Source organism: Orcinus orca, chromosome 11 (genome assembly GCF_937001465.1).
Source record: "Orcinus orca chromosome 11, mOrcOrc1.1, whole genome shotgun sequence".
Taxonomy (NCBI): domain Eukaryota; kingdom Metazoa; phylum Chordata; class Mammalia; order Artiodactyla; family Delphinidae; genus Orcinus; species Orcinus orca.
In genome coordinates, this window is record NC_064569.1 from 37,394,814 (window position 1) to 37,406,419 (window position 11,606).

Below are 11,606 nucleotides of genomic sequence, written 5' to 3' on the forward strand. Positions count from 1 at the left end.
TTTGACCTGGGAACTTATTTTCCTTAGGAGAAATGTCTCCACATATACCTTTAGCGCCTAGGACATGGTAAGCCCTCCAGGAAAATGATGAAGCTGTTCAATCATCAGTTTGAATAATATATACCGATTGAAATGTACTCAAGAAGTGAACACCCTTGAAATGGTCGATGACATAATGCCCAATGAAACGGAAATTTCCACAAAGAAATATAAATATTAGGTGGATTCAATAGGGAAGATACTCCAGGTTTTTTCTTTTTTTTCTTCCTGGAACTTTCTTTTCTGCTCTTGAAGCCTTCCCTGAGCCTCCAAGACTGGGTTAGAAGCCTCTTCTGTGTGCTCCTGGGGCACCTAGAATCTATGCCTGCAGTGGTACATTGTATTCTCATTGCTTGCTCACCTGACTCTACTTCCTAGAAGATTCTTAAGTTTCCGGAAGGGCATCCTGTCTTTCTCAGCGGTGTGTCACCAGAGCTCAGCACAGTTGTTTGTCCTAAAATAGGAGCTTAGTAAGCAATACTAGTTAAAAGGATGAGTTTACTGGTCAGCCTTGTCTTGTTAGGATGTACTGAGTTGGGATTTAACAGAAACTGTGAGACCAGTGTACCCACTGGGACATAGTCTCTGTCCAAACTCCTCCCACTTTCCTCCTTTCTTATATTTCCTTGTTTTCTTTCTCTTTCTTCCTATCTATCTATCTATCTATCTATCTATCTATCTATCTATCTATCTTTCTTTCTTTCTTTACCACTAGATATAAACTACCCGGCCAGGGATATATATTTTGAGTATGGGTATATATCCCATTGTCCAACTTCTTATTTTGCACATAATAGTTTTTTAATGTTTATTAAATAAGAGCAAAAACAACCTCTGAAAAATCTTGTCAGGTTAGCTTACTTTATTTCTGCACCCAATTAATAAATAACCACAGTCTTAATCCTGACCTCACAATTTGGGGTCTTTAGAATGATAGAATCATAGGATTTTTTTTTTTACAGCTGAGGGGAACTTGATAACTCTCTAAGACAGCCAGTAGCCCCAAGAGGCTATTTAAATTTAAATTGATTAAAATTAAATTAAAAATTTAGTTACTCAGTAGCATTAGGGACATTTCAGGGGCTCCACAGCCACATGTGACGAGTGGCTCCTCTATTGGGCAGAGATTTTCATTATTGCAGAAAGTACTATTGGACAGAGCTGATAGTTACCAAAAATAGGTAAAAGGGCATAGTTTTATTAACTTAAATATATTTCTATTACTAAAAAATATTTCAGATTGCATAGCAGTTCTTTTACATACAAAGAACAACACATTCCTGTTTCAGATGTGTGTTATTTCACATAAACATTTTTTTCTTAACAGTTGTATTTAATGCACATTTAAACATATTCAGAAGAACGGATGGTTCAAAAGGATTCCTCTTTGTATTCCCCTAACATGACTATTCACCCCAATTGATCCTTTGTGACTCTTAATTTTTTTCTGCTTAAAAATACTTTCATCGACTTGAGTCACTGCACAAGTTTGACATTCATTAGATTCGGCTGTGCATTTTAAGCTCGCATGACTGAGAAACTAAAATACTCAGTAATGTTGGTAAAGGACAAATGCCAGATACTTTTGGACTGACCGAATATATATTTAATGACATCACACATGCCATACGGACAGTTCTCAATTTACAAACACTCTATTCTGAAGCAGCACAAATATAAAACATACGGGTGTACCTTCCTTAAACTCCTCCTTAGAACAGTATCGCCAAGGTAGCCATTGTGCAAAAAATTTGTCAAATAAATAAACAAACAAACAAATAAATAAATCTTGGAATTTTTAGAGAATGGATAGCTTGAGTTGTGGAGGCAATAAAGACGCTGTGAAAAACCCTGGGGAATTAATAGAGGTTAATTCCACAGTAAAGCAGATTTGCTTAAGTGGTAACCCCCTAACAAAAATAGCCTAGCTCCACCTTTCTCCATCAGGCCCCGCCCCTCCTGGCCAAGTCTCTCTCCCCCTCCCCGAGTCTTTCACAGTTCTCCAATTTCATCTGTAATCCAGTTTCGGTTCTGTGAGTTCAAAGTTTTGTGGCCTCACTTCTCTGAGCCTCAGTTTCCAGAACTATAAAATAGGAATAATCACATGCTGATTGTCAAGAATTAAAGGAATATTTATGTGAAAATACTTTATAGATTAGAAAATTAATACAGAAACAAGGGACTGTGATTGTATACTTAATAAAACTCAACGCTGACCCCCACCCCAAGGTTAAAGGGCCCTCAGAACGTGCTCATGATCGGCCTCTGATCGGAATCTGATCAGTTCATCAGAATGTTGAGGCCAGTTGATGGCTTGAAGGTTCTAGGAGTTGGGGGGTGGCGTTTTGGGAAGTGGAAGAAAGATTTAAGAAAGGAGATGGAAGGCTGTGAAAGAAAATAGTTCAAATTTGGCAAGAGTTTGCATCAATATCACCTTTTCCTTTAAGGAATGAATGTAATTGCCTGCATTTTCTCTCTACTTCCTTCTGTTTCATTGATTATTCCTGAGGCTAAAGTTTCTACTTTACATTCTACTTCATCTGACATAGCGTGTTTTTAAAAACTTAGCGTTGCTTACTTTGATTTTCCAGTTGTCTTTTGCTGATGGAGCGTCTGTGAAGGGCAAATTCAAAGTATAACTGGCTGCCACAGCACAGGGGTAGGAAAGCGGTAATTGTGGTCCTTGGGGAAGGTCTCGGCAGCTAAGCCTTTAACTCTTGGAGAAGCAGCGCCAGTCACAGCTACTTGCTGGCCTAGGGCAGAAGCAGCAGTAGTTAGAGCAGAGCAAATCAAACCAAACCCAGCAAAACCAAACAAGTAAAAATGGTGGTGGGGGGAGAGCGAGGGCCGGAGAGCGAGAGAGCGAGAGAGCGAGAGCGAGAGGGAGAGCGAGAGCGAGAGCGAGAGCGAGAGCGAGAGCGAGAGCGAGAGAGAGAGAGAGAGAGAGAGAGAGAGAGAGAGAGAGAGAGAGAATGAATGAATGAGAATGAGAATAAAAGAGAATGAACTGTGGAGTGGAGAAGAGGAAGGGAAAGACACCAAAGAGAATGATGGATAACGTACAGCACGTATCAACTCATTTAAGCCTCATGACAAGGTAATGAGGTAAGCACTATTATTATTACCCCCATTTGATAGATGAGGAAATTGAGGCACAGAGATGTTGAGCAACTGTTCTCAATGTCACACAAATCCTAAGTGGTAGAAGTGGAACTTGACCTCAGACAGTCTGGCTCTGGAGTTTGTGATCTTAACCACTACACAAGGCATTCTCAAACTTTCTGGTCTTAGAACTGCTCCCCCCTGCCCAAATGCACACACTTTCAAAAATTACTGAGGACCACGAAGAGTTTTCTTCAGGTGGCTTATTCTATTGATATTTACCATATTAGAAATTAAAACATTTAATTCATTAAAAAAATGAACCCATAAAATGCTAACATAAATAACATTTTTTTAAAGTGAAAATAGCTATATTTCTTAGAATAAAAAAATTTAGGGAGAAGCATGGCATCGTTTCACAGTTTTGCAAATTTCTGCCCTATACTATACATCTTCTGGAGTCAGGGTGGTTAAGAAGAGAGAAGGAAATGAGAGAGGCTGAAAGGTATAAATGGTGAGAACTCAAGGCCTGTCTGGGTGAACACCCATATGGCCTGCACGAGGAGGAGATGACAATCAAACAGTTGTTCCTGGACTGTACAGAGGATCCTTTGGATTTTCATGCCTACTCGAATTCTCAATAGGTTGTTTGGGTTCTTTCTCTCTCTCTCCCCGTGTGTGTGTGTGTGTGTGTGTGTGTGTGTATGTGTGTGTGTACACACATACGTATACATACACACACATTTATATACACATATATTTACACACACAGACATGCACAAATGTATTTGAGGTTCATTAAAAAACTTTGAATCTAGGAGAGCTTCTAAATTGGGAGGGATTTTAGAGATTATCTGCCTAGTCTTATTTTATGGAGGGAAACAGCTGAGGCCAGGCAGGAAGATGACTTACTGCTGGTTGAACTGCTGGTTAGCAGCAAGACTGGTGGCAGAACCCAGGTTTCCCGTGACCTCATGCACTTCAGAGTGTCATGTCATGGGAATTAATAAATCGTATTATTCAGCCGTTAGATAAATCTCTTTCTACCAGAAAACTTGTGAATTGACAACCTATGGTACATTCTATGGTACGTAGATCTAGATCTATGGTACATTCACGGCTTCATCATTGCCATTGTGAAAAATTGCCCTTCTCCTCCCAAAGTTGCCTCTCCCCAAATATCTTGGTCTGGTTGATATTTTGTTAGGACTCTTTATCACTTCTTGCTTATTGCCTTTTGTTTTACAAGTAGTGCTGAAGAGAACATGGGCTTGGTATTGGGAAGAGGGTAAGAATCTGTGAGAACCAGAAGTTCTGAGACATCTGAGAACACTGACTGACCAGCCCCTGTTATCTGCAGGACCTGCTTTTCTTGAGGATGAGCATATTTTGGTCCATAGGTTTCCAAGACAAGCACATTCCTGCCAACATGATCCCTGGACAAGCTGTTCTGGAATTTGAACTCGCTACTGAAAAGGGGTTAAGTCCAGGACACACACACTTGTTTCGGTGGGGGGCGAGCCATAGTTGGCTATGTTAGCACCTCATTATACAACAGTTCCAGATAAAGTGATCCCAGATGTGCTCTCAGCAAGTACCTAGCACTTATGTTTTTAACCCATCAGGCTAAAATCCACTTTCTCAATTTTGGAAAACCAGAAGTTAGTTAATTAATTAGTAATTTCTAGTTACTTTGTAAAGTTGATTCTAAATTGGATTTAATTTGCATTATGCTTCAAGTTAGCTGATTATAACGGGATAAAACATATCTATTTACATATACATGCATGTATTCATGCATACATATATCTCTGATCACAATTAGAAGTTCATTTTTTTTTTTTTTTTTGGCTATGCCGTGCAGCATTCAGGATCTTAGTTCCCTGACCAGGGATGGGACCCACATCCCCTGCAGTGGAAGCACAGAGTCTTAACCACTGGACCACCAGGGAAGCCCAAAGTTCATTTTGAGTACTGGTTTATGATTACTAAGTTCCTTTGTCCTGGAAATTTCATTTAGAAAAGTTAAGAGAACATGTATCTGAGAAGTAGTATTCTAGTTTCCTTCTTCAAGCTGCTTATGATTCTGAAATTTCATGAGAAGTCCTGGTTAGAGACACCCCTTCCCCAGCCCCTTATGTTTTTTAACACAATTTGAAATTTTTCTCTTCATAAACTTTGTAACCTAAATTTACAAAGAATTGAAGAGCAAAGGTGCTGAATGCCTTCTGTGACAAGTCAGATGATTATTAAGAATATGGGATTTTTGCATCCCTTGGTCCTGGAAAGAGAGGATCTGAGGGCAAGCATTTCATCTTGCTTTAAAATATTTCAGATGTTCTGCAGAAATTATGTTTTCTGTTGAATATGAAGCAAATCTTCTTAGCTGGTCTTTGCTTACTTAAGTTGAGAACATTGCATCCTAATATACTCTTTTGATAAGATATTTTAAATATTTTTTAAAAATTTAGGTATTATATCTGGCTTCAAGGACCACAGCATTTATTTGCCAAAGACTTTAACCTAGGGCATTATTCACAGCGTGGAAGGATTGGAAAATATATTCTTCAGAGGTGACTGTTTTGTTGCAAATACAGTGGCAACTACAGTAAGGCAATCTAGGGAGCATGGACTCTGGGCCCAGATGGCCTACCTTGATTTCTGGTTCTGCTTTTTACTAGCTGTGAACTTCAGTTTTCACAAATGTAAAGTGTGAATAATAACTGGTGAGGATTTAATGAGTTTGTACTCATAAAGAAAGCACTTAGAACCATGCCTAGTGCCTATGAAGCATTATGCTAGTGTTAGTTTAAACAAATAAAAAATCTTGAATTTTGTCTTTGCCATATCAGAGATGCTAATATCAAATGGCAGTTTAAGCAATATATCACTAGTTCAAGTTAAAAGAAAAATGATCCTTGGGATTTATCCCCTCTTGTGAAACATCTTCTAGGTGCTTCTATCCAACTGGGGCTAAAGTTGGAGAACAAGATGGTGAGGAAAGTATAGGAGAGTATGAATGTCATTGCTTAAAGCCCCAGGCAGGGGCCTTGCTACATACTGATTTGTTTATATTTTTCCAATTGGAGATAAAGACCCTCGGTGGTACCCTTCAGTGGGAGATGGGCTGTAGTCAGTGTGTGGATTGTCAAGCAGTTGTAGTTTGATAATGTGAAAGGCTTACTCTGGAGGAAATGGAAAAGTCATGGTTTTCCCTAAGTCATTTAGGGACTCACTACTGAGTCAGCCAGGTAGGGTCCACTAGTCTTTATGACGGTTTTGTGACAGCTAGCCTTGCAGCCCTTCAGACTCATGGGCTTTTGATTTGAAGAAGGCTCATCTTCTTCCTGGCTGATGCAGTCCCATTCCAGGGTGCAGGGCTTGAAAAGTGTAATACAGGCTGGATTTCAGCCCCCGCCCTTCCTCCACCCAGGATTTGGTGTGGTACCCAAACTGCACACTGAATGTGGTAGCCTTGAAAGCAGGTGTTTGGGTATCACCTCCTATGCTTCAGCTCAGGAGAAGTGCTGTTCATTTTGTTCAGTCTTAGTCTACGTAAATAGTCGGAGTTGGGGAAGAGATGGTTGAGTGGTTTTTGTCATTGAATCCATTGGGCAGCTGCTAATTACTACTTAAGATAATCCACAAGCATCTTGCTGACAGTCAGTCCAAGACTGTTTTCTATCAGAGGTTTTATTAAGGCACTTAATTTAGGGTTAAGGTCCTGCCAAACCTTATACACATCTAAAAATGAGGAGAAAGGCACCAGAATATTAGACCCTTTTAGCCAGAAATCATTTCTGCAATGTCATTGGTCTTTTTTTATCTACATGCACTTATAGTTTAAGATGATGCATTTTATTCTATTTCCAATGATTTACAAGCTGAAAGACTGAGTACTTGGAAAAGGCCCTGGCTAAAAACCAGTCAGTCTATTGACATAAAATCGTGTCAGGAGTGGCCTCACAGGATTTGTGGGTTTTGGCCTCTCTTGTTTCTCAGCCAGTATTTCTTTTCAGTATTTTCCTCAGTTAAATTCCTCATTGGACATACAAGAGATTAAAATCACATTAAAGTTTGGACTTCAACCAAACATAGCGGAAAGTCTTGACTCTTTGACGTTACCTCCACAGATTCTTCTATTGAGAGTTTCAGTGGTTCTGAACTTTGGAATCAGGTAATATCTTTACTCTCCTGTCAAAGAGAGTGCCACCTGTAAAAAGGCACTTCACAGTTCTATTGTTCCAAATATATTTACTCTCATTCTTAGGAAAACTTGAAATAACTTCTATTGGTTCTATTCTTATCCCTTTTTCATTTAGAAACGTTTCATTTCCATTCCCATCTCTTGCCTTATGTTTTTCTCCATTCTGAAATGAGGTAGAACTCTGCTTTTTCTCTCACTTGTAGTATAAACATAACTCTAGAGACAATTGTTTCTATTATCAAACTTCTATCTAATAATAAGTAACATGTACTCAACACAGTAGAGTTTCAAAAGTACTTTTCAATGCATTACAACATTTAATCAACCTGAGCTTTCGAGATGGCTATTATGATTTCCTCCATTTTTACAAACGGTACTATGCTACCCAAAGGATATAGGGAGAGAACCAGGCTCTTTACCTTTTATTGATTAAAAAAAGAGAGTTGTCCCCATATTTTCCATTAACCAGTACTACAATTTAAAAACATCTTTTGCTTGCTTAATTATGTGTTGCATAGTTCATGTGGTGGGAAATATCTACCTTGGTATCTGGCCTGTGAATTTGTCCCAATTTATTTCGAGAATCTTTTGGAATGATTTGAAATTCTTGGGGTTTTCAACTCAGACTAGACAAAAGGACAATAAACAACTCTGGGGCAAAATTTATAGTAGTTAGTATATCTGTAGCCTTTCCAAGTAATCAGTCAGAGAACCTTGAATTTCTGTTTTGTTTTGCATATTATATGCCCCAGCTAATTTGACATTTTCACTTTTTCTAACTATTTTCAGGGTGTGTTGACACTCAGGTTAATTCTCAGCTGCTTTTAAGGACTGCCAGTGCCTAGCATGTTATAGGCATTTAATGCATTTTAAGTAAGTGATTGAATTGTTTATCGTATGGGCAAATGGCAGTTTGTAAATAAGTATCCTTAAATGTAAATAGTCACATTATGTTTATTGTTTTAAACTTGATGCTTTTGACATGGTCTGAAGTGGTGTAGGAAGGAGCAAGGACTTTGGAATCTGAAAAGATCTGAGTTTGAATCTTCACTGCTAGTTATTACACTTCCCTTAGGCAATAACTTCTCTGATCGTCAGCCTCCTTACCTGCAAATTTGGGATTATATTACCTACTTTGCAAGATTGCTGTAAGGATAATCTGAAACAATATGTACAAAGTATCTAGCACTACGCTTGATGCATAAAATGTGCTCAGAGTTCATGGCCAGCACTTGATGAAGACAGAGCTATTGTGGCTCTAGGTTATTGCAATTTAATAAAAGTATTTCTGAGTGCCACTAGGCATTAAACATGTGATAGGAATGTGAAGATACACATAACATTCTCCTAGCTCTGCAAGATTCCTACATTTGCTATGGAGCCAGTGACAAGCCTGAAGTTTCCAAAGATGTACAGACTAATTTAAATCCTATCCCAGAAGTGTGATTAATGTTGAGGACTCTGAGGGGCAAGCAGCTTGGAGGTGCCAGGGAGCAGCGTGGATGAGGTGGGACATATTCCAGTCTCACCTCGCACACCAGCCAGTGAGCCAGTGCTGGGACCTCCTCCTGTGTCATCATGAACTGTAGAAACTTCTACCAGCTACTGACACTAATCAGGAGGAGAAAGAATGATTGGCCACTGATTGCTGATGGTAGCATCATACAAAGCGGAGTGAGATGGCCAAGGCTCTTACCGACGAAAGACCCAATGTCTGTCAATATCCATAATCAACCAAAGTTACACAGAAATCATTCTTTGATATGATTTGGGGATATGGCACTTTTCAAATTTGTATATATAACTTACTTAGTAGTGGAGCTCCCACTCATCAGATTGTCTATATCTATTTAACCTTTGTATGTAAAAATCAGCTGCGCAATCCATAGCATAAAATACTCATGATGACAGTAGCAGTTCAACAAATTATTCTAAATTTTACATACGAGAGCAAAGAGCCAGAAAATAGTTCAGATAATTTTGAAGAAGAATAGAATTTTACTTTCAAAGAAGTGCAGAATTTTACTTTAATATGAAAACTTATCATGAAGCTGTAGTAATCAAGGCGGAATAGTAACAGCAAAGGCTTAGATATATATGCTGATGACACAGAATGGAAAGTTTAGAACCTGATCTACACATATATGAAAACTTGATATATATGAGAGGTCATTCTGGGGAAAAGTTTGATGGCTTAGTAATGGATTTTATTATAACAGGAAAAAAAGTAACATTAGATTCCTATATCATACTGTACACGAAAATCAATTATAGATTAAAGGCTTAAATATGAGAATCATATATTTAAACATGTAAAAGAAAATATTTTATGAACTTGGGATAGGTAGGGATTTCTTAAACAATATACAAAGAAAAATATGGATAAATAAACTTGACGATGTTAAAATTAGATACTTCTGTGATGAAAAGACACAAACAAGTGAAAGACAAGTGTGCAAGTACGAAAGAGATTTAAACATATAAAAAAAATCATGGGCTTCCCTGGTGGCGCAGTGGTTGAGAGTCCGCCTGCCGATGCAGGGGACACGGGTTCGTGCCCCGGTCCAGGAGGATCCCACATGCCGCGGAGTGGCTGGGCCCGTGAGCCATGGCCGCTGAGCCTGCGCGTCCGGAGCCTGTGCTCCACAACGGGAGAGGCCACAACAGTGAGAGGCCCGCGTACCACAAAAAAAAAAAAAAAAAAAAAAAAAAAAATTCATGCCCAGAATATATAAATAATCTCTATAGATCGATAAGAAGACAACCCAATAGAAAAATCGGGAAATGATACGACCAGGCAGTGCACAGAAAAGAAATCTCACACAGCCAGTAATCATGAGAGCATAGTGATCAGGGCAAAATGCAATATGAAAACTGTCAGAAGGTAGGATTTCACATCCACCAGAGACCAAGTGTTTGTGAGGACATAGAACAAAGAGAATTCCTATGCATTGCTCGTGGGAGAATTTCACTGGCATTACTACTTTAGAAAACAATTTGACAAAATCTAGTACAGTTGAAGATGAACCTAACATACTACCTGTACCTCCATTGCTGGGTTTAATCCCTAGAGAAAGTCTCACAGCACCTGCCACAGTCCTAGTATGAAGTAGGAGCTCAGTACACAGAACTCAAAGGAGGGAAGGAAGGGAGGGAGGGAGGAAGGAAGGAAGGAGGGAAATTTGTGTTATTGGCTTCTTTTTCGTTTGTTCTGTGTGTTATGGGACTGCTTCTTCCTTGCCAGGGTGGTCCCAAACTGCCCTACAGGTCTGTCAACTCCAGTGCAAGTTTGAGGAGCTCAGAGGATTAGCCTCTATATCTCTGAGATTCTACTGTGAATGGAAATAATGATTTTCATAACTGATGAATTGAATACATTCTGTAAATATATTTTCTTATAGAATTCACAGTGGTATGAATACTAAGCTCTAATTTCATACTTAAAATGAATCCATCTAATGTGTAAAATGAGATGCACAAGTACGTTTTGGGTAACATAAAATACGAGTTATTACTGGATCCTTACAATTCTATTGGCAAAGAAAGATGAGACCTAATGCCCTGCAAAGATAAAATCTTTTTTTCAGGCATATGAAAAAATATTCTGCTGGTTTATGAAGAAATGCATGTTCTTTTAAAATAGTAAATATTCCTATGCACTAAGCCAATCCTTTTATAACATATATTCCTAAGAGCACAGAAAACATGGCAGCTCTTCCCATCACTGGAAGAATGTGTGGTTACCCTGGCAACAGCATCTTACTTCCTGCTTCCAAGTACCACCTGGTGATTTCAAGTCTAACAGCTGTACAGCAACCTCATTTCCATTGAGGAAATAAAATGTGTTCATGCATCATCTCATGGCGCATTTAAGAAGAAATGAGCTTGCAAGTTTGGGGGAGGAGGGAAAGAAATAGCACTACATAGTGGCAGAACCAATGGACGTTTTAAAGGCCTAACTGCAGTCTTGGAAGTATGCCCGAAGGAGCCAAGACCACCACATTAGGGCTGTAGGACAGCAAGGCAGAGTTTCCATCAAAGCTCTAACATTCACTTAGGCCCAGCAGCCCCAGAACATTTTTTCACCCCTTACTCAGAATGTGTACGTTTAAGTGGAATTGGCACTCTCCATCCTAACAGGCATTTAAACAAAATGGTTGTGTACCCATCCCCGTGACAGGCAGAGGATTATGAAATAAAGTGTTCCCAGTTTCATGATTTCTCAGTGCTCCTAATCTTACCCAAAGTATTGGAACCT